The 21,459-nt window shown below is 61.7% G+C and overlaps 11 non-coding genes across 11 annotated transcripts; 5 read left to right on the top strand and 6 right to left on the bottom strand.

Moving 5' to 3' along the window:
• The first annotated feature begins 511 nt into the window (after positions 1-511).
• On the top strand, positions 512-594 carry TRNAL-CAG (transfer RNA leucine (anticodon CAG)). Its single transcript has one exon. It is a non-coding gene; the product is annotated as a tRNA-Leu (tRNA).
• A 1,665-nt stretch (positions 595-2,259) lies between these two features.
• Positions 2,260-2,330, top strand: TRNAG-GCC (transfer RNA glycine (anticodon GCC)). The gene has a single exon. It is a non-coding gene; the product is annotated as a tRNA-Gly (tRNA).
• A 4,135-nt stretch (positions 2,331-6,465) lies between these two features.
• On the bottom strand, positions 6,466-6,537 carry TRNAE-CUC (transfer RNA glutamic acid (anticodon CUC)). Its single transcript has one exon. It is a non-coding gene; the product is annotated as a tRNA-Glu (tRNA).
• A 278-nt stretch (positions 6,538-6,815) lies between these two features.
• On the bottom strand, positions 6,816-6,887 carry TRNAG-UCC (transfer RNA glycine (anticodon UCC)). The gene has a single exon. It is a non-coding gene; the product is annotated as a tRNA-Gly (tRNA).
• An 844-nt stretch (positions 6,888-7,731) lies between these two features.
• On the bottom strand, positions 7,732-7,803 carry TRNAD-GUC (transfer RNA aspartic acid (anticodon GUC)). Its single transcript has one exon. It is a non-coding gene; the product is annotated as a tRNA-Asp (tRNA).
• Positions 7,804-8,381: 578 nt separating this feature from the next.
• On the top strand, positions 8,382-8,464 carry TRNAL-CAG (transfer RNA leucine (anticodon CAG)). Its single transcript has one exon. It is a non-coding gene; the product is annotated as a tRNA-Leu (tRNA).
• A 5,891-nt stretch (positions 8,465-14,355) lies between these two features.
• Positions 14,356-14,427, bottom strand: TRNAE-CUC (transfer RNA glutamic acid (anticodon CUC)). Its single transcript has one exon. It is a non-coding gene; the product is annotated as a tRNA-Glu (tRNA).
• Positions 14,428-14,705: 278 nt separating this feature from the next.
• TRNAG-UCC (transfer RNA glycine (anticodon UCC)) lies at positions 14,706-14,777 on the bottom strand. Its single transcript has one exon. It is a non-coding gene; the product is annotated as a tRNA-Gly (tRNA).
• Positions 14,778-15,630: 853 nt separating this feature from the next.
• TRNAD-GUC (transfer RNA aspartic acid (anticodon GUC)) lies at positions 15,631-15,702 on the bottom strand. Its single transcript has one exon. It is a non-coding gene; the product is annotated as a tRNA-Asp (tRNA).
• Positions 15,703-16,280: 578 nt separating this feature from the next.
• On the top strand, positions 16,281-16,363 carry TRNAL-CAG (transfer RNA leucine (anticodon CAG)). Its single transcript has one exon. It is a non-coding gene; the product is annotated as a tRNA-Leu (tRNA).
• Positions 16,364-18,028: 1,665 nt separating this feature from the next.
• TRNAG-GCC (transfer RNA glycine (anticodon GCC)) lies at positions 18,029-18,099 on the top strand. The gene has a single exon. It is a non-coding gene; the product is annotated as a tRNA-Gly (tRNA).
• The last annotated feature ends 3,360 nt before the right edge of the window (positions 18,100-21,459 follow it).

The raw sequence follows: 21,459 nt of genomic DNA, 5'->3' as shown, positions 1-21,459 counted from the left end.
CCCCCTGCCCACCACGGGCGCCCGGCTCGTGCCCGACCCGACCCGACCCAACGCCACACCAACCGCGTCCTCCAAAGCAGCAGCCCCCGACCCCGACAGGGACCCGGACCCGCGTGGCCCTGAAAACTCCGAGTGCGCGCTGCCTACTGCCTCCGACGCGGGGATCGCGCCGGGTGGAGGGGGCCCGAGACGGAAAGCAAGGCTGCGAGGAGGGGGTGGGCGCGCGCCGGGCCATGGCCGGCGAGGAGACGCGCGGGTGGGGGTCGGCGGCAGGGGCTGGCCCGACGCGGCCCGGCTGCGTCCGGGGCCAGGGGTGGGCGAGGGCGCCACCGCGGCGCAGCCAGGCGCGTCGTCTGGCCGTGCTCCCCGTCGGCCGCCGCGCGCCCGTTCTGTCGCTCACCCAGACGGCCGCGCGCCTGGCGCGGAGCACCGCGCCCCGCCAAGGGCACCGGGGTTCGCGTCGCGTCGGGTCCCAGCCAGCCCAGCGGCCACGCGCACGCCCAGGCCCGCCGTCAGGATGGCCGAGCGGTCTAAGGCGCTGCGTTCAGGTCGCAGTCTCCCCTGGAGGCGTGGGTTCGAATCCCACTCCTGACAAGCCAGCCTTTTGGCCCGCCCGACAAACGCACCCGGCCCTATGGCAGCGCTTTACTGCCTTCCAGTCCGTTCGCGCCCTGCACTCTTGCGGCCTCTCCAAACTCCGGCCCGGACATCCACGCCTCTCAGACGCGGGACCTTCTCAGCCACGGCCGCGGGCCTGGCAGAAACGGCGCACTAGGAACCCTCCGGCGACTGGCTTTCCGGACAAACGCCCTCCCCAGGGGCCAGCTCCTAAGCCCCCTCCTACCTGCACCCCCACCAGAAAAACCTTCAGTCCTTCGCAGCCCATCTTTCCTCACCTGCTTGCGGCTGCTGCTGCTGCTGCTGCTTTTCCTGCCTGCCTGCCTGCCTGCCTGCCTGCCTGCCTGCCTGCCTTCGTCCCTCCCTCCCACTCCCACTCCCACGCTCCACCCCGCCCCCACCGCCACACGCAGAACGGCCGCGTGTGGAAAGCCCGTCCACGCCTGGCCCGCCCTCCGACTTCGGCCCGGTGAACAGCGGACTCGCTCTCACAGCCTTTCTTCCACTTCCGCCACCAGCAGCTCTCCCTCTTTCCAACATCCTGTCCTTCCCGCCAGCCCCAACGGCCCGCCTGCCCATTCCATTCCCTCCACAGCCACACCGTCTTGCCGGCCTGTGGTGCGTGCCCTCGGTGCTTTTTCGCCTTGGGACCTTGGCCGGACCACACCTGCCTACCTGCCTGCCTGCCTGCCTGCCTGCCGGGCCGCGTGCAGCCCAGCCTCCTGCTGGCCAGCCAACAGGGGGCCCTCCCTGCACGGGGCCTGGCGCAGGAGTCGCTCCCGGGAACGGTGCTCCAGTGAGTAGTGAGCGGAAGCCCTGGATGCCCTGTCACCCACCACAGACGTCCGGCCCCCAGCCCGGGCCACCCACCTCGGCGCCACAGCGCAAGTCCCTCGGGGAAGCCGCTGCTCCGGCCGGACCCAACCACACCCTGGCGCGCTCCCTCCCTCACCGGGCTGTCCGCGAGCCAGCAGCCAGTCTGCCCAAGTGCTTCTCCTCACAACCAACGCAGCAGAGCGGGACCCCGCGGGAGAGGGGTGGGCCAGAGCGCAGAAGCGAGGCTCAGACACCTTTGGTCTTGTGGCCTGAGCGCCGCTCGGCGACGGCGGCGGCGGCGGCGGCGGCGGCGGCGGCGGTGCCCGGTGTCCATCTCCCACGCTCGCGGTCCCTGCACAGCCCCGAGCTCCGATCCCTGCCCCCGCCCGCCCTCGCACGCCCCGCACCAGCAAGAAAGCCAGCCGCCAGAGGGGCTGTGCGTCGGGGCCGGGCGGCTGCTGAGAGGAACGTCGGCGCTCAGCCGCAGCGGCCACGCCTCGCCTGCCCTGACTGGGATTCGGGCGCGGGCCAGGCCGCTTCGGCTCCTGGCTTCCTCTGGCGACACCGACAGTCTCGCGGCGGCCGTGGACGGCAGAGAAAGCGCGGGACGGGCCGAGCACGCCTGCGTCCCTCCGTCCCTCGTCCCTCGGTGCTTCCGACCGCCTCGCGCCCTGGGGTCGCCAGCGTGCCCGGAGCCTCTCATTCAGGTGGCCCGTCGGCCTCCTGCTCAAATGGAGCACATGCCCACGGGGCGAGCAGTGACCAGGGTCCGGCGGTTGGCGGCGAGCGCCGCTGGGGCAGCGCCGGGCGCCGGCGGCCATCGGTGCATGGGTGGTTCAGTGGTAGAATTCTCGCCTGCCACGCGGGAGGCCCGGGTTCGATTCCCGGCCCATGCAGCCGCAGCGTCCCCTTTTGGTTCCCGCAGCCCCACAGCGGAGCTGGGCTTCCCCGCTGCCACACTCAAGGCACCGGTCCTGCAACAGCTCGCTCACCACCGCACCTTCCGGCCCCTGTCCTTCCCACGCAGACGCCCCCACCCCACACACACCCGGGAGCCACGCCTCCAGGACCTGACACCTTGCGGGCTCAGCCACTCTTACGCCCAGACCCCTTCCTTGTCCTTGCTCTCGTCCTTACCCCGACCCCGCTTGTGTCACGCTTCTCGCTGTAAGGAACACCCCACACTGGCACCCGCACAGCCCAACCTCTTCACCTTTCGCCACGTTTCCAAGCTCTCTGCCTCACTCTGCCCGCACTGCGAAAGTTATACTATGTTTGCACAACCAGGAGCAAGGAAGTTGCCACCTCTGGGAGTGATACATCCCATTTTCCTGGAGAGTCCCCAAAGCGTCCACTTGCACGAGGAGTTCAAAAAGAAGTCCACACTATCATCGCAGACTGCACTCTAGATTCATGTTCTGACCCTCGACAGAAATACGTTTCCAACACCGGCCCGCTCCTCCACCACTACTGCCACCACCACCATCAGCACGACAAACACCACCCCCTCCCCTGAACCTCTGCTCCCACCAACAGCGTCAGCCCTCGGGACAGCACCACCGGCACCACCACCTCAGCCTCCACCCTACTCCCACAGACACCCCCATCCCACCCCCTATCTCCCCACTTTTCCCCCGATCCTTTCCAAATCCTACGTTGTCAAGGATCCTGCCCTTGCCTCTGTCCCGTTGCCCTCCTTTTTTCCCCCTTCGTCTTCGTCTCCTTTTCGTAGCAGTACGGTTGATTTACAATACTGGGTTACTTTCAGGTGTACAGCCAAGTGATTCAGTTATATGTCCTTTTCCAGGTTATTTTCCATTATACGTTATCACGACATATGAATACAGTTCCCTGTGCTGTACGGCAAATCCTTGTTGCTTCTGTGCTTTATGTATAGTATTTCCCCTCTGTTAATCGCAGCTCCGGATTCTTCCCTGCCCTACACTTTCCCCTTGGGTAACGAACAGTGTGTTTTCCATGTCTGTGAGTCCGTTGCTCTTTGGCACATACATCCGTTTGTAGTACGGTTTAGATTCCACATATCTTTGTGCTTCTCTGCCTGACTTACGTCGCTAAGTGGAGTATACTCTAGGTCCATCCTTATCGGTGCAAATGGCAATATCTCACTCTTTTGTATGGCTGAGTAATATTCCACAGTACATACGTACCACGTCTTCCTGTGCCAGCCATCGGTTGATGGGCACTTGGGTTTTGTCCATGTCTTGGCTGTGGCCCGTAGTGCTGCTGTGAACGTGGGGGTGCATGGATCTCTGCAAATGACAGTTTCTCTCCTTTGCCGATGTGTACCCACGATGGGGAGGGCTGGATCATATGGGAGCTCGTATTCCACCTATTTATTTAGTGTGTTGTTTTTATTTATGCATTTAATATTTACTTATTCATTTACTTATAAGAACTAGTAGCTGTAATTTTGGAAGAAAAGTTGATTAACGATATTGAGTTAGTTTCAGGTGCACAGCAAAGCGGATACTGTCTTCCATGTCTAATATTGTTTCAGATTGCTTTCCATTACAGTTTACTACAGGATATTGAATATCATTCCCGGTGTTATTCTGGAAATCCTTGTTGCTTATGTCTTTTATATGAAGTACGGTGTATCTGTTCATCGCAGCTCCTAATTTATGCCTCCACCCCTCCCGTTCTCCTCGGGGAACCATCAGTGTGTTTCCTATGTCTGTGAGTCTGTTTCTCTTTTGCACATACCTTCTTTTCTATTATGTTTTAGATTCCACGTATGTTTGTGCTTCTCTGTCAGACTTACTTCGCTAAGTGTAATGTTCTCTAGGACCATCCTTATTGTGGCAAATGGCAATATTTCGTTTTCTGAAATGGCTGAGTAATATTCCACAGTACATATATACCGCATCTCTTCCTGTCAGCCAACTGTTGACGGGCACATGGGTTTTTTCTATGTCTTGGCTGCGGCACACAGTGCTGCTGCAAACACGGGGGTGCGTGGATCTCTTCAAACAACAGTTTTTCTCTTTGGCGGATGTGTACCCACGACGGGGATTGCTGGATCATCTGATGGCTCATGTTTCTCCTGTTTATTTTGGTCGTTGTTTTTATTTATTTACTTACTTACTTACTTATAAGTACTAGTACTCGTGGTTTAAGAAGAAGAGTTGATTAACAATATTGAGTTAGTTTCAGGTGTACAGCAAGGGGGATACTGTTTTCCATGTCTAATATTGTTTCAGATTGATTTCCACTACAGGTTATTGCAGGATATTGACTATCACTCCCTGCGTTATTCTGGAAATCCTTGTTGCTTATCTCCTTTATATGAAGTACTGTGTATCTGTTCATCGAGCTCCTAATTTATCCCTCCACCCCTCCTTTTTACCTCGGGTAACCATCACTGTGTCTTCTAGGTCTGTGAGTCTGTTTCTGTTTTGCACATAGATTCATTGGTAGTACTTTTTAGATTCCACATATCTTTGTGCTTCTCTGTCGGACCTACTTCACTAAGTGTAATATTCTCTGGGAGCATTCTTGTTGCGGCAAATGGCAATATTTCATTCTTTTTTATTAATGGCTGAGTAATATCCCATAGTACATATATACCACCTCTTCTTGTACTAGCCACCCGTTGACGGGCACTTGGGTTTTTTTCCCGTGTCTTGGCTACTGCAAATAGTGCCGCTGTGAACGTGGAGGTGCTTGTGCCTTTTTGCACTCTTGTTTCGTCATTGCCGGGTACGTACCCAGGAGTGGGATTGCTGGATCATAGGGGACCTCTCCTTTGGCCTCTTTCAACCTCAACCCCTCCTCCCCCCACCCCCGCCGCCACACACACCTGAGACCGGATGGTTTCTCCCGATGAGAGGTGATGTATATGTCTCTGGGGCAGTAGAATGCCCCCACCCCATTCGGACCCCGCCTAGCCCCTGAGGCGCGCTCCGTTTCTGCTCTTCTCTTGCCTGCCTCCTACCCACCGCCCCCAGTCCCAACCCACTGGTTAGCCTGACCACCTTGCCGCACAGCACACCAGTCTGGCGCGCTCACCCGCCACCCCACCGCGAAGGGGTCCTCTCCCACCGTCTTCCTCGCCCCACAGCCCACTCACACACCCCGCCCTTCCCCCCAGCCTGCCGGCTCGGACCCCTCTCCCCGCCACCTTCCCCTTGTATCCCAGGCCCGACTGTCACATGTCCTGCCCGGAAGTCTCACTTCCGCCAGTGCTCCTCAGACGCACTCCTACTCCAGGCCCACCCCGGCCCCTGATCTGACCCACCCGTACACACGTGCCGGGCCAGGTGCTGCCACCACCCCCAAGCTTCTGCTGAGCCCCTGCCTGAGTGGCCAGCCGCTCTCCCGGGCCAGGTCCCCGCCAGCCCAACACCTCCCGCTCCTGCCCGCGCTCCACCCAGACACCCCAGGCCCTTCCTCGCACCTCCCAGCACGCGGCCCACCGCCGCCCTCTCTCCATGGGGTCCTTCTGCTCCGTTCCCTAACCCGCGTGGGGTGGCCACCGACCGCGGCCACAAACACCTTCATCCCACACTGTCAGCCACCCCCACGGCACCGGCAAGGGCGTTCAGGAAACCTGCTGCGGTGGTGCGAAGCACCCGTCTGCCCACCGGTGCTCCTTTCCACAGGGGATCCGGCTTTGTTAGAAGGCACCGCGTGTGACACCGCCGTCGCCGTCGGCGCTGCCGCCACTGTCGCCGTGGGGGAAAAGCAGTGCTGATGGAGAGTCCAGACACAGGCGGGGGCGTTTGCTCGTGGCCACGGCCACGGCGGCGAGAGGCGCGGCCCCGGCCACTCGTGTTTGGGGCTGAGGCAAGCGTCCGAAAAGGAAGACACGGGACGTCGAAGGCCTCGAGTGGGCGCGCGCCAGTGCGGCCAAAAGGTTTGGCCGGGGAGGGAGGGTGGAGGTTGCCTGGCAGGGCTTGGGCTGGAGGTGCAGGGCACCGGGCGGCTCTTGTCGGGGCGCCGAGGCCGCGGAGCAAGCGTGGCCTAAAAGTGGGATGTGGACGGTGGGAGGTAGAGAGGCAGAAGAAAGGCTTCCCTGACCGGGAATCGAACCCGGGCCGCGGCGGTGAGAGCGCCGAATCCTAACCACTAGACCACCAGGGAGCGTCAGGCTCTACCACTGCTCCTGCTGGACCCATAGCACCCGCTCGGCGCCACCTTGGCGCCAAGACCCGGCCTTTCCAAGTCCAGCCACGCGCCGCCCCTGGCAATCCACGTGTCCTACCGTCCTTCCTGCTTGCAGCGCCCTCAGAACACTGCGCGCCTGCTTCTCGCACACACAAGAAAAGCCGCTGGGGCCAGCTAGCTCCCTGCTCCCAGCTCTCCCTCACAGGCCCCCGGCCGGCCGGCCGCCCGTGGAGCTCGGTAAAAGGTCAGCCCGCTGCGTTGGCCGGGAATCGAACCCGGGTCAACTGCTTGGAAGGCAGCTATGCTCACCACTATACCACCAACGCTGCACAGCCCGGGCCGCCCCGAGACGCCGGCACCGGGCTCGCCCGAGCGCACTCTCGTCGCCGCCGCCTTCTCCTCCTCCTCCTCCTCCTCCTCCTCCTCCTCCTTCTCTTCCTCCTCCTACTCCCCTTTCTCTTCCTCGTCCTCCTCCTCGTCCTCCTCCTCCTCCTCCTCCTCAGCCGCCGCCGCCGCCGCAGCCGCCGCTTGGAGCAGCCCTGCCCCGACGCCCCGCCGGCCGGCAGCTCTGTGACGTCACAGGCGCCACCAAGGCTCCCCGGCGCCCCACCCGCGCCAGCCCTACGAAGCTGCCCTCGGCCACCGGCCCGACCGCCTCAGGGGGGCGCTCTCGCTGCCTTGCTGCTCCAGGGCCCTCCGCTCCACGCCGCGGCCCGCCCCCGCCCCCGGGGCACGCGTCTTCCAGCCCCCGGCTCGCCAAAGCCCTTCTCCACCGGGCGCTGGGCCAGGCCACTCCCCGCACCGACAGGGGGACGGCACTCATCCGCCTCCCACCCGTCCCGGCAGCTGTGCACCTATGCCGCTGTGCATAGCTGCGCAGCTGTGCGTCGCGACGCAAGGAGCCCCCTGAGACAGCCACTTGGGGCGGGCCGCAATGTCATCGGGCGCTTGTGGGGTCCAGAGGAGGCCGTCGCTCGGCCCTGGCGACTGAGCGCCCGGCGAGGAGGAAGGGCTGGGTGGCTGGAGGGGGGCGAGGGTGGGCAGGCTGGGCACGCGCTGGCGCCCTGCGCCTCGCTGGAGGGCGGAGGGCGGAGGGAGGAGAAGAAGGGCCCTTGGGAGCCAGGCGGCAGGACAGAGAGCGGCGCCAGCCACCAAAAGAGGGCGTGTTGCCTCCCCGTCGGGGAATCGAACCCCGGTCTCCCGCGTGACAGGCGGGGATACTCACCACTATACTAACGAGGACGGCGGCCACCGCCCCCGCGCCCGGCCGCTCTCGGGCTGCCTGCCGACGCCTCCCCCTGCCCTCCGGCCCCCTGCCCACCACGGGCGCCCGGCTCGTGCCCGACCCGACCCGACCCAACGCCACACCAACCGCGTCCTCCAAAGCAGCAGCCCCCGACCCCGACAGGGACCCGGACCCGCGTGGCCCTGAAAACTCCGAGTGCGCGCTGCCTACTGCCTCCGACGCGGGGATCGCGCCGGGTGGAGGGGGCCCGAGACGGAAAGCAAGGCTGCGAGGAGGGGGTGGGCGCGCGCCGGGCCATGGCCGGCGAGGAGACGCGCGGGTGGGGGTCGGCGGCAGGGGCTGGCCCGACGCGGCCCGGCTGCGTCCGGGGCCAGGGGTGGGCGAGGGCGCCACCGCGGCGCAGCCAGGCGCGTCGTCTGGCCGTGCTCCCCGTCGGCCGCCGCGCGCCCGTTCTGTCGCTCACCCAGACGGCCGCGCGCCTGGCGCGGAGCACCGCGCCCCGCCAAGGGCACCGGGGTTCGCGTCGCGTCGGGTCCCAGCCAGCCCAGCGGCCACGCGCACGCCCAGGCCCGCCGTCAGGATGGCCGAGCGGTCTAAGGCGCTGCGTTCAGGTCGCAGTCTCCCCTGGAGGCGTGGGTTCGAATCCCACTCCTGACAAGCCAGCCTTTTGGCCCGCCCGACAAACGCACCCGGCCCTATGGCAGCGCTTTACTGCCTTCCAGTCCGTTCGCGCCCTGCACTCTTGCGGCCTCTCCAAACTCCGGCCCGGACATCCACGCCTCTCAGACGCGGGACCTTCTCAGCCACGGCCGCGGGCCTGGCAGAAACGGCGCACTAGGAACCCTCCGGCGACTGGCTTTCCGGACAAACGCCCTCCCCAGGGGCCAGCTCCTAAGCCCCCTCCTACCTGCACCCCCACCAGAAAAACCTTCAGTCCTTCGCAGCCCATCTTTCCTCACCTGCTTGCGGCTGCTGCTGCTGCTGCTGCTTTTCCTGCCTGCCTGCCTGCCTGCCTGCCTGCCTGCCTGCCTGCCTTCGTCCCTCCCTCCCACTCCCACTCCCACGCTCCACCCCGCCCCCACCGCCACACGCAGAACGGCCGCGTGTGGAAAGCCCGTCCACGCCTGGCCCGCCCTCCGACTTCGGCCCGGTGAACAGCGGACTCGCTCTCACAGCCTTTCTTCCACTTCCGCCACCAGCAGCTCTCCCTCTTTCCAACATCCTGTCCTTCCCGCCAGCCCCAACGGCCCGCCTGCCCATTCCATTCCCTCCACAGCCACACCGTCTTGCCGGCCTGTGGTGCGTGCCCTCGGTGCTTTTTCGCCTTGGGACCTTGGCCGGACCACACCTGCCTACCTGCCTGCCTGCCTGCCTGCCTGCCTGCCTGCCTGCCTGCCTGCCGGGCCGCGTGCAGCCCAGCCTCCTGCTGGCCAGCCAACAGGGGGCCCTCCCTGCACGGGGCCTGGCGCAGGAGTCGCTCCCGGGAACGGTGCTCCAGTGAGTAGTGAGCGGAAGCCCTGGATGCCCTGTCACCCACCACAGACGTCCGGCCCCCAGCCCGGGCCACCCACCTCGGCGCCACAGCGCAAGTCCCTCGGGGAAGCCGCTGCTCCGGCCGGACCCAACCACACCCTGGCGCGCTCCCTCCCTCACCGGGCTGTCCGCGAGCCAGCAGCCAGTCTGCCCAAGTGCTTCTCCTCACAACCAACGCAGCAGAGCGGGACCCCGCGGGAGAGGGGTGGGCCAGAGCGCAGAAGCGAGGCTCAGACACCTTTGGTCTTGTGGCCTGAGCGCCGCTCGGCGACGGCGGCGGCGGCGGCGGCGGCGGCGGCGGCGGTGCCCGGTGTCCATCTCCCACGCTCGCGGTCCCTGCACAGCCCCGAGCTCCGATCCCTGCCCCCGCCCGCCCTCGCACGCCCCGCACCAGCAAGAAAGCCAGCCGCCAGAGGGGCTGTGCGTCGGGGCCGGGCGGCTGCTGAGAGGAACGTCGGCGCTCAGCCGCAGCGGCCACGCCTCGCCTGCCCTGACTGGGATTCGGGCGCGGGCCAGGCCGCTTCGGCTCCTGGCTTCCTCTGGCGACACCGACAGTCTCGCGGCGGCCGTGGACGGCAGAGAAAGCGCGGGACGGGCCGAGCACGCCTGCGTCCCTCCGTCCCTCGTCCCTCGGTGCTTCCGACCGCCTCGCGCCCTGGGGTCGCCAGCGTGCCCGGAGCCTCTCATTCAGGTGGCCCGTCGGCCTCCTGCTCAAATGGAGCACATGCCCACGGGGCGAGCAGTGACCAGGGTCCGGCGGTTGGCGGCGAGCGCCGCTGGGGCAGCGCCGGGCGCCGGCGGCCATCGGTGCATGGGTGGTTCAGTGGTAGAATTCTCGCCTGCCACGCGGGAGGCCCGGGTTCGGTTCCCGGCCCATGCAGCCGCAGCGTCCCCTTTTGGTTCCCGCAGCCCCACAGCGGAGCTGGGCTTCCCCGCTGCCACACTCAAGGCACCGGTCCTGCAACAGCTCGCTCACCACCGCACCTTCCGGCCCCTGTCCTTCCCACGCAGACGCCCCCACCCCACACACACCCGGGAGCCACGCCTCCAGGACCTGACACCTTGCGGGCTCAGCCACTCTTACGCCCAGACCCCTTCCTTGTCCTTGCTCTCGTCCTTACCCCGACCCCGCTTGTGTCACGCTTCTCGCTGTAAGGAACACCCCACACTGGCACCCGCACAGCCCAACCTCTTCACCTTTCGCCACGTTTCCAAGCTCTCTGCCTCACTCTGCCCGCACTGCGAAAGTTATACTATGTTTGCACAACCAGGAGCAAGGAAGTTGCCACCTCTGGGAGTGATACATCCCATTTTCCTGGAGAGTCCCCAAAGCGTCCACTTGCACGAGGAGTTCAAAAAGAAGTCCACACTATCATCGCAGACTGCACTCTAGATTCATGTTCTGACCCTCGACAGAAATACGTTTCCAACACCGGCCCGCTCCTCCACCACTACTGCCACCACCACCATCAGCACGACAAACACCACCCCCTCCCCTGAACCTCTGCTCCCACCAACAGCGTCAGCCCTCGGGACAGCACCACCGGCACCACCACCTCAGCCTCCACCCTACTCCCACAGACACCCCCATCCCACCCCCTATCTCCCCACTTTTCCCCCGATCCTTTCCAAATCCTACGTTGTCAAGGATCCTGCCCTTGCCTCTGTCCCGTTGCCCTCCTTTTTTCCCCCTTCGTCTTCGTCTCCTTTTCGTAGCAGTACGGTTGATTTACAATACTGGGTTACTTTCAGGTGTACAGCCAAGTGATTCAGTTATATGTCCTTTTCCAGGTTATTTTCCATTATACGTTATCACGACATATGAATACAGTTCCCTGTGCTGTACGGCAAATCCTTGTTGCTTCTGTGCTTTATGTATAGTATTTCCCCTCTGTTAATCGCAGCTCCGGATTCTTCCCTGCCCTACACTTTCCCCTTGGGTAACGAACAGTGTGTTTTCCATGTCTGTGAGTCCGTTGCTCTTTGGCACATACATCCGTTTGTAGTACGGTTTAGATTCCACATATCTTTGTGCTTCTCTGCCTGACTTACGTCGCTAAGTGGAGTATACTCTAGGTCCATCCTTATCGGTGCAAATGGCAATATCTCACTCTTTTGTATGGCTGAGTAATATTCCACAGTACATACGTACCACGTCTTCCTGTGCCAGCCATCGGTTGATGGGCACTTGGGTTTTGTCCATGTCTTGGCTGTGGCCCGTAGTGCTGCTGTGAACGTGGGGGTGCATGGATCTCTGCAAATGACAGTTTCTCTCCTTTGCCGATGTGTACCCACGATGGGGAGGGCTGGATCATATGGGAGCTCGTATTCCACCTATTTATTTAGTGTGTTGTTTTTATTTATGCATTTAATATTTACTTATTCATTTACTTATAAGAACTAGTAGCTGTAATTTTGGAAGAAAAGTTGATTAACGATATTGAGTTAGTTTCAGGTGCACAGCAAAGCGGATACTGTCTTCCATGTCTAATATTGTTTCAGATTGCTTTCCATTACAGTTTACTACAGGATATTGAATATCATTCCCGGTGTTATTCTGGAAATCCTTGTTGCTTATGTCTTTTATATGAAGTACGGTGTATCTGTTCATCGCAGCTCCTAATTTATGCCTCCACCCCTCCCGTTCTCCTCGGGGAACCATCAGTGTGTTTCCTATGTCTGTGAGTCTGTTTCTCTTTTGCACATACCTTCTTTTCTATTATGTTTTAGATTCCACGTATGTTTGTGCTTCTCTGTCAGACTTACTTCGCTAAGTGTAATGTTCTCTAGGACCATCCTTATTGTGGCAAATGGCAATATTTCGTTTTCTGAAATGGCTGAGTAATATTCCACAGTACATATATACCGCATCTCTTCCTGTCAGCCAACTGTTGATGGGCACATGGGTTTTTTCTATGTCTTGGCTGCGGCACACAGTGCTGCTGCAAACACGGGGGTGCGTGGATCTCTTCAAACAACAGTTTTTCTCTTTGGCGGATGTGTACCCACGACGGGGATTGCTGGATCATCTGATGGCTCATGTTTCTCCTGTTTATTTTGGTCGTTGTTTTTATTTATTTACTTACTTACTTACTTATAAGTACTAGTACTCGTGGTTTAAGAAGAAGAGTTGATTAACAATATTGAGTTAGTTTCAGGTGTACAGCAAGGGGGATACTGTTTTCCATGTCTAATATTGTTTCAGATTGATTTCCACTACAGGTTATTGCAGGATATTGACTATCACTCCCTGCGTTATTCTGGAAATCCTTGTTGCTTATCTCCTTTATATGAAGTACTGTGTATCTGTTCATCGAGCTCCTAATTTATCCCTCCACCCCTCCTTTTTACCTCGGGTAACCATCACTGTGTCTTCTAGGTCTGTGAGTCTGTTTCTGTTTTGCACATAGATTCATTGGTAGTACTTTTTAGATTCCACATATCTTTGTGCTTCTCTGTCGGACCTACTTCACTAAGTGTAATATTCTCTGGGAGCATTCTTGTTGCGGCAAATGGCAATATTTCATTCTTTTTTATTAATGGCTGAGTAATATCCCATAGTACATATATACCACCTCTTCTTGTACTAGCCACCCGTTGACGGGCACTTGGGTTTTTTTCCCGTGTCTTGGCTACTGCAAATAGTGCCGCTGTGAACGTGGAGGTGCTTGTGCCTTTTTGCACTCTTGTTTCGTCATTGCCGGGTACGTACCCAGGAGTGGGATTGCTGGATCATAGGGGACCTCTCCTTTGGCCTCTTTCAACCTCAACCCCTCCTCCCCCCACCCCCGCCGCCACACACACCTGAGACCGGATGGTTTCTCCCGATGAGAGGTGATGTATATGTCTCTGGGGCAGTAGAATGCCCCCACCCCATTCGGACCCCGCCTAGCCCCTGAGGCGCGCTCCGTTTCTGCTCTTCTCTTGCCTGCCTCCTACCCACCGCCCCCAGTCCCAACCCACTGGTTAGCCTGACCACCTTGCCGCACAGCACACCAGTCTGGCGCGCTCACCCGCCACCCCACCGCGAAGGGGTCCTCTCCCACCGTCTTCCTCGCCCCACAGCCCACTCACACACCCCGCCCTTCCCCCCAGCCTGCCGGCTCGGACCCCTCTCCCCGCCACCTTCCCCTTGTATCCCAGGCCCGACTGTCACATGTCCTGCCCGGAAGTCTCACTTCCGCCAGTGCTCCTCAGACGCACTCCTACTCCAGGCCCACCCCGGCCCCTGATCTGACCCACCCGTACACACGTGCCGGGCCAGGTGCTGCCACCACCCCCAAGCTTCTGCTGAGCCCCTGCCTGAGTGGCCAGCCGCTCTCCCGGGCCAGGTCCCCGCCAGCCCAACACCTCCCGCTCCTGCCCGCGCTCCACCCAGACACCCCAGGCCCTTCCTCGCACCTCCCAGCACGCGGCCCACCGCCGCCCTCTCTCCATGGGGTCCTTCTGCTCCGTTCCCTAACCCGCGTGGGGTGGCCACCGACCGCGGCCACAAACACCTTCATCCCACACTGTCAGCCACCCCCACGGCACCGGCAAGGGCGTTCAGGAAACCTGCTGCGGTGGTGCGAAGCACCCGTCTGCCCACCGGTGCTCCTTTCCACAGGGGATCCGGCTTTGTTAGAAGGCACCGCGTGTGACACCGCCGTCGCCGTCGGCGCTGCCGCCGCTGTCGCCGTGGGGGAAAAGCAGTGCTGATGGAGAGTCCAGACACAGGCGGGGGCGTTTGCTCGTGGCCACGGCCACGGCGGCGAGAGGCGCGGCCCCGGCCACTCGTGTTTGGGGCTGAGGCAAGCGTCCGAAAAGGAAGACACGGGACGTCGAAGGCCTCGAGTGGGCGCGCGCCAGTGCGGCCAAAAGGTTTGGCCGGGGAGGGAGGGTGGAGGTTGCCTGGCAGGGCTTGGGCTGGAGGTGCAGGGCACCGGGCGGCTCTTGTCGGGGCGCCGAGGCCGCGGAGCAAGCGTGGCCTAAAAGTGGGATGTGGACGGTGGGAGGTAGAGAGGCAGAAGAAAGGCTTCCCTGACCGGGAATCGAACCCGGGCCGCGGCGGTGAGAGCGCCGAATCCTAACCACTAGACCACCAGGGAGCGTCAGGCTCTACCACTGCTCCTGCTGGACCCATAGCACCCGCTCGGCGCCACCTTGGCGCCAAGACCCGGCCTTTCCAAGTCCAGCCACGCGCCGCCCCTGGCAATCCACGTGTCCTACCGTCCTTCCTGCTTGCAGCGCCCTCAGAACACTGCGCGCCTGCTTCTCGCACACACAAGAAAAGCCGCTGGGGCCAGCTAGCTCCCTGCTCCCAGCTCTCCCTCACAGGCCCCCGGCCGGCCGGCCGCCCGTGGAGCTCGGTAAAAGGTCAGCCCGCTGCGTTGGCCGGGAATCGAACCCGGGTCAACTGCTTGGAAGGCAGCTATGCTCACCACTATACCACCAACGCTGCACAGCCCGGGCCGCCCCGAGACGCCGGCACCGGGCTCGCCCGAGCGCACTCTCGTCGCCGCCGCCTTCTCCTCCTCCTCCTCCTCCTCCTCCTCCTCCTCCTCCTTCTCTTCCTCCTCCTACTCCCCTTTCTCTTCCTCGTCCTCCTCCTCGTCCTCCTCCTCCTCCTCCTCCTCCTCCTCAGCCGCCGCCGCCGCCGCAGCCGCCGCTTGGAGCAGCCCTGCCCCGACGCCCCGCCGGCCGGCAGCTCTGTGACGTCACAGGCGCCACCAAGGCTCCCCGGCGCCCCACCCGCGCCAGCCCTACGAAGCTGCCCTCGGCCACCGGCCCGACCGCCTCAGGGGGGCGCTCTCGCTGCCTTGCTGCTCCAGGGCCCTCCGCTCCACGCCGCGGCCCGCCCCCGCCCCCGGGGCACGCGTCTTCCAGCCCCCGGCTCGCCAAAGCCCTTCTCCACCGGGCGCTGGGCCAGGCCACTCCCCGCACCGACAGGGGGACGGCACTCATCCGCCTCCCACCCGTCCCGGCAGCTGTGCACCTATGCCGCTGTGCATAGCTGCGCAGCTGTGCGTCGCGACGCAAGGAGCCCCCTGAGACAGCCACTTGGGGCGGGCCGCAATGTCATCGGGCGCTTGTGGGGTCCAGAGGAGGCCGTCGCTCGGCCCTGGCGACTGAGCGCCCGGCGAGGAGGAAGGGCTGGGTGGCTGGAGGGGGGCGAGGGTGGGCAGGCTGGGCACGCGCTGGCGCCCTGCGCCTCGCTGGAGGGCGGAGGGCGGAGGGAGGAGAAGAAGGGCCCTTGGGAGCCAGGCGGCAGGACAGAGAGCGGCGCCAGCCACCAAAAGAGGGCGTGTTGCCTCCCCGTCGGGGAATCGAACCCCGGTCTCCCGCGTGACAGGCGGGGATACTCACCACTATACTAACGAGGACGGCGGCCACCGCCCCCGCGCCCGGCCGCTCTCGGGCTGCCTGCCGACGCCTCCCCCTGCCCTCCGGCCCCCTGCCCACCACGGGCGCCCGGCTCGTGCCCGACCCGACCCGACCCAACGCCACACCAACCGCGTCCTCCAAAGCAGCAGCCCCCGACCCCGACAGGGACCCGGACCCGCGTGGCCCTGAAAACTCCGAGTGCGCGCTGCCTACTGCCTCCGACGCGGGGATCGCGCCGGGTGGAGGGGGCCCGAGACGGAAAGCAAGGCTGCGAGGAGGGGGTGGGCGCGCGCCGGGCCATGGCCGGCGAGGAGACGCGCGGGTGGGGGTCGGCGGCAGGGGCTGGCCCGACGCGGCCCGGCTGCGTCCGGGGCCAGGGGTGGGCGAGGGCGCCACCGCGGCGCAGCCAGGCGCGTCGTCTGGCCGTGCTCCCCGTCGGCCGCCGCGCGCCCGTTCTGTCGCTCACCCAGACGGCCGTGCGCCTGGCGCGGAGCACCGCGCCCCGCCAAGGGCACCGGGGTTCGCGTCGCGTCGGGTCCCAGCCAGCCCAGCGGCCACGCGCACGCCCAGGCCCGCCGTCAGGATGGCCGAGCGGTCTAAGGCGCTGCGTTCAGGTCGCAGTCTCCCCTGGAGGCGTGGGTTCGAATCCCACTCCTGACAAGCCAGCCTTTTGGCCCGCCCGACAAACGCACCCGGCCCTATGGCAGCGCTTTACTGCCTTCCAGTCCGTTCGCGCCCTGCACTCTTGCGGCCTCTCCAAACTCCGGCCCGGACATCCACGCCTCTCAGACGCGGGACCTTCTCAGCCACGGCCGCGGGCCTGGCAGAAACGGCGCACTAGGAACCCTCCGGCGACTGGCTTTCCGGACAAACGCCCTCCCCAGGGGCCAGCTCCTAAGCCCCCTCCTACCTGCACCCCCACCAGAAAAACCTTCAGTCCTTCGCAGCCCATCTTTCCTCACCTGCTTGCGGCTGCTGCTGCTGCTGCTGGTTTTCCTGCCTGCCTGCCTGCCTGCCTGCCTGCCTGCCTGCCTGCCTTCGTCCCTCCCTCCCACTCCCACTCCCACGCTCCACCCCGCCCCCACCGCCACACGCAGAACGGCCGCGTGTGGAAAGCCCGTCCACGCCTGGCCCGCCCTCCGACTTCGGCCCGGTGAACAGCGGACTCGCTCTCACAGCCTTTCTTCCACTTCCGCCACCAGCAGCTCTCCCTCTTTCCAACATCCTGTCCTTCCCGCCAGCCCCAACGGCCCGCCTGCCCATTCCATTCCCTCCACAGCCACACCGTCTTGCCGGCCTGTGGTGCGTGCCCTCGGTGCTTTTTCGCCTTGGGACCTTGGCCGGACCACACCTGCCTACCTGCCTGCCTGCCTGCCTGCCTGCCGGGCCGCGTGCAGCCCAGCCTCCTGCTGGCCAGCCAACAGGGGGCCCTCCCTGCACGGGGCCTGGCGCAGGAGTCGCTCCCGGGAACGGTGCTCCAGTGAGTAGTGAGCGGAAGCCCTGGATGCCCTGTCACCCACCACAGACGTCCGGCCCCCAGCCCGGGCCACCCACCTCGGCGCCACAGCGCAAGTCCCTCGGGGAAGCCGCTGCTCCGGCCGGACCCAACCACACCCTGGCGCGCTCCCTCCCTCACCGGGCTGTCCGCGAGCCAGCAGCCAGTCTGCCCAAGTGCTTCTCCTCACAACCAACGCAGCAGAGCGGGACCCCGCGGGAGAGGGGTGGGCCAGAGCGCAGAAGCGAGGCTCAGACACCTTTGGTCTTGTGGCCTGAGCGCCGCTCAGCGACGGCGGCGGCGGCGGCGGCGGCGGCGGCGGCGGTGCCCGGTGTCCATCTCCCACGCTCGCGGTCCCTGCACAGCCCCGAGCTCCGATCCCTGCCCCCGCCCGCCCTCGCACGCCCCGCACCAGCAAGAAAGCCAGCCGCCAGAGGGGCTGTGCGTCGGGGCCGGGCGGCTGCTGAGAGGAACGTCGGCGCTCAGCCGCAGCGGCCACGCCTCGCCTGCCCTGACTGGGATTCGGGCGCGGGCCAGGCCGCTTCGGCTCCTGGCTTCCTCTGGCGACACCGACAGTCTCGCGGCGGCCGTGGACGGCAGAGAAAGCGCGGGACGGGCCGAGCACGCCTGCGTCCCTCCGTCCCTCGTCCCTCGGTGCTTCCGACCGCCTCGCGCCCTGGGGTCGCCAGCGTGCCCGGAGCCTCTCATTCAGGTGGCCCGTCGGCCTCCTGCTCAAATGGAGCACATGCCCACGGGGCGAGCAGTGACCAGGGTCCGGCGGTTGGCGGCGAGCGCCGCTGGGGCAGCGCCGGGCGCCGGCGGCCATCGGTGCATGGGTGGTTCAGTGGTAGAATTCTCGCCTGCCACGCGGGAGGCCCGGGTTCGATTCCCGGCCCATGCAGCCGCAGCGTCCCCTTTTGGTTCCCGCAGCCCCACAGCGGAGCTGGGCTTCCCCGCTGCCACACTCAAGGCACCGGTCCTGCAACAGCTCGCTCACCACCGCACCTTCCGGCCCCTGTCCTTCCCACGCAGACGCCCCCACCCCACACACACCCGGGAGCCACGCCTCCAGGACCTGACACCTTGCGGGCTCAGCCACTCTTACGCCCAGACCCCTTCCTTGTCCTTGCTCTCGTCCTTACCCCGACCCCGCTTGTGTCACGCTTCTCGCTGTAAGGAACACCCCACACTGGCACCCGCACAGCCCAACCTCTTCACCTTTCGCCACGTTTCCAAGCTCTCTGCCTCACTCTGCCCGCACTGCGAAAGTTATACTATGTTTGCACAACCAGGAGCAAGGAAGTTGCCACCTCTGGGAGTGATACATCCCATTTTCCTGGAGAGTCCCCAAAGCGTCCACTTGCACGAGGAGTTCAAAAAGAAGTCCACACTATCATCGCAGACTGCACTCTAGATTCATGTTCTGACCCTCGACAGAAATACGTTTCCAACACCGGCCCGCTCCTCCACCACTACTGCCACCACCACCATCAGCACGACAAACACCACCCCCTCCCCTGAACCTCTGCTCCCACCAACAGCGTCAGCCCTCGGGACAGCACCACCGGCACCACCACCTCAGCCTCCACCCTACTCCCACAGACACCCCCATCCCACCCCCTATCTCCCCACTTTTCCCCCGATCCTTTCCAAATCCTACGTTGTCAAGGATCCTGCCCTTGCCTCTGTCCCGTTGCCCTCCTTTTTTCCCCCTTCGTCTTCGTCTCCTTTTCGTAGCAGTACGGTTGATTTACAATACTGGGTTACTTTCAGGTGTACAGCCAAGTGATTCAGTTATATGTCCTTTTCCAGGTTATTTTCCATTATACGTTATCACGACATATGAATACAGTTCCCTGTGCTGTACGGCAAATCCTTGTTGCTTCTGTGCTTTATGTATAGTATTTCCCCTCTGTTAATCGCAGCTCCGGATTCTTCCCTGCCCTACACTTTCCCCTTGGGTAACGAACAGTGTGTTTTCCATGTCTGTGAGTCCGTTGCTCTTTGGCACATACATCCGTTTGTAGTACGGTTTAGATTCCACATATCTTTGTGCTTCTCTGCCTGACTTACGTCGCTAAGTGGAGTATACTCTAGGTCCATCCTTATCGGTGCAAATGGCAATATCTCACTCTTTTGTATGGCTGAGTAATATTCCACAGTACATACGTACCACGTCTTCCTGTGCCAGCCATCGGTTGATGGGCACTTGGGTTTTGTCCATGTCTTGGCTGTGGCCCGTAGTGCTGCTGTGAACGTGGGGGTGCATGGATCTCTGCAAATGACAGTTTCTCTCCTTTGCCGATGTGTACCCACGATGGGGAGGGCTGGATCATATGGGAGCTCGTATTCCACCTATTTATTTAGTGTGTTGTTTTTATTTATGCATTTAATATTTACTTATTCATTTACTTATAAGAACTAGTAGCTGTAATTTTGGAAGAAAAGTTGATTAACGATATTGAGTTAGTTTCAGGTGCACAGCAAAGCGGATACTGTCTTCCATGTCTAATATTGTTTCAGATTGCTTTCCATTACAGTTTACTACAGGATACTGAATATCATTCCCGGTGTTATTCTGGAAATCCTTGTTGCTTATGTCTTTTATATGAAGTACGGTGTATCTGTTCATCGCAGCTCCTAATTTATGCCTCCACCCCTCCCGTTCTCCTCGGGGAACCATCAGTGTGTTTCCTATGTCTGTGAGTCTGTTTCTCTTTTGCACATACCTTCTTTTCTATTATGTTTTAGATTCCACGTATGTTTGTGCTTCTCTGTCAGACTTACTTCGCTAAGTGTAATGTTCTCTAGGACCATCCTTATTGTGGCAAATGGCAATATTTCGTTTTCTGAAATGGCTGAGTAATATTCCACAGTACATATATACCGCATCTTTTCCTGTCAGCCAACTGTTGACGGGCACATGGGTTTTTTCTATGTCTTGGCTGCGGCACACAGTGCTGCTGCAAACACGGGGGTGCGTGGATCTCTTCAAACAACAGTTTTTCTCTTTGGCGGATGTGTACCCACGACGGGGATTGCTGGATCATCTGATGGCTCATGTTTCTCCTGTTTATTTTGGTCGTTGTTTTTATTTATTTACTTACTTACTTACTTATAAGTACTAGTACTCGTGGTTTAAGAAGAAGAGTTGATTAACAATATTGAGTTAGTTTCAGGTGTACAGCAAGGGGGATACTGTTTTCCATGTCTAATATTGTTTCAGATTGATTTCCACTACAGGTTATTGCAGGATATTGACTATCACTCCCTGCGTTATTCTGGAAATCCTTGTTGCTTATCTCCTTTATATGAAGTACTGTGTATCTGTTCATCGAGCTCCTAATTTATCCCTCCACCCCTCCTTTTTACCTCGGGTAACCATCACTGTGTCTTCTAGGTCTGTGAGTCTGTTTCTGTTTTGCACATAGATTCATTGGTAGTACTTTTTAGATTCCACATATCTTTGTGCTTCTCTGTCGGACCTACTTCACTAAGTGTAATATTCTCTGGGAGCATTCTTGTTGCGGCAAATGGCAATATTTCATTCTTTTTTATTAATGGCTGAGTAATATCCCATAGTACATATATACCACCTCTTCTTGTACTAGCCACCCGTTGACGGGCACTTGGGTTTTTTTCCCGTGTCTTGGCTACTGCAAATAGTGCCGCTGTGAACGTGGAGGTGCTTGTGCCTTTTTGCACTCTTGTTTCGTCATTGCCGGGTACGTACCCAGGAGTGGGATTGCTGGATCATAGGGGACCTCTCCTTTGGCCTCTTTCAACCTCAACCCCTCCTCCCCCCACCCCCGCCGCCACACACACCTGAGACCGGATGGTTTCTCCCGATGAGAGGTGATGTATATGTCTCTGGGGCAGTAGAATGCCCCACCCCATTCGGACCCCGCCTAGCCCCTGAGGCGCGCTCCGTTTCTGCTCTTCTCTTGCCTGCCTCCTACCCACCGCCCCCAGTCCCAACCCACTGGTTAGCCTGACCACCTTGCCGCACAGCACACCAGTCTGGCGCGCTCACCCGCCACCCCACCGCGAAGGGGTCCTCTCCCACCGTCTTCCTCGCCCCACAGCCCACTCACACACCCCGCCCTTCCCCCCAGCCTGCCGGCTCGGACCCCTCTCCCCGCCACCTTCCCCTTGTATCCCAGGCCCGACTGTCACATGTCCTGCCCGGAAGTCTCACTTCCGCCAGTGCTCCTCAGACGCACTCCTACTCCAGGCCCACCCCGGCCCCTGATCTGACCCA

The sequence above is a fragment of the Eubalaena glacialis genome, unplaced genomic scaffold (genome assembly GCF_028564815.1).
Source record: "Eubalaena glacialis isolate mEubGla1 unplaced genomic scaffold, mEubGla1.1.hap2.+ XY scaffold_456, whole genome shotgun sequence".
Taxonomy (NCBI): domain Eukaryota; kingdom Metazoa; phylum Chordata; class Mammalia; order Artiodactyla; family Balaenidae; genus Eubalaena; species Eubalaena glacialis.
The sequence above is the reverse complement of the archived record's forward strand: the minus strand, read 5'-3'. Positions and strand labels throughout refer to the sequence as shown.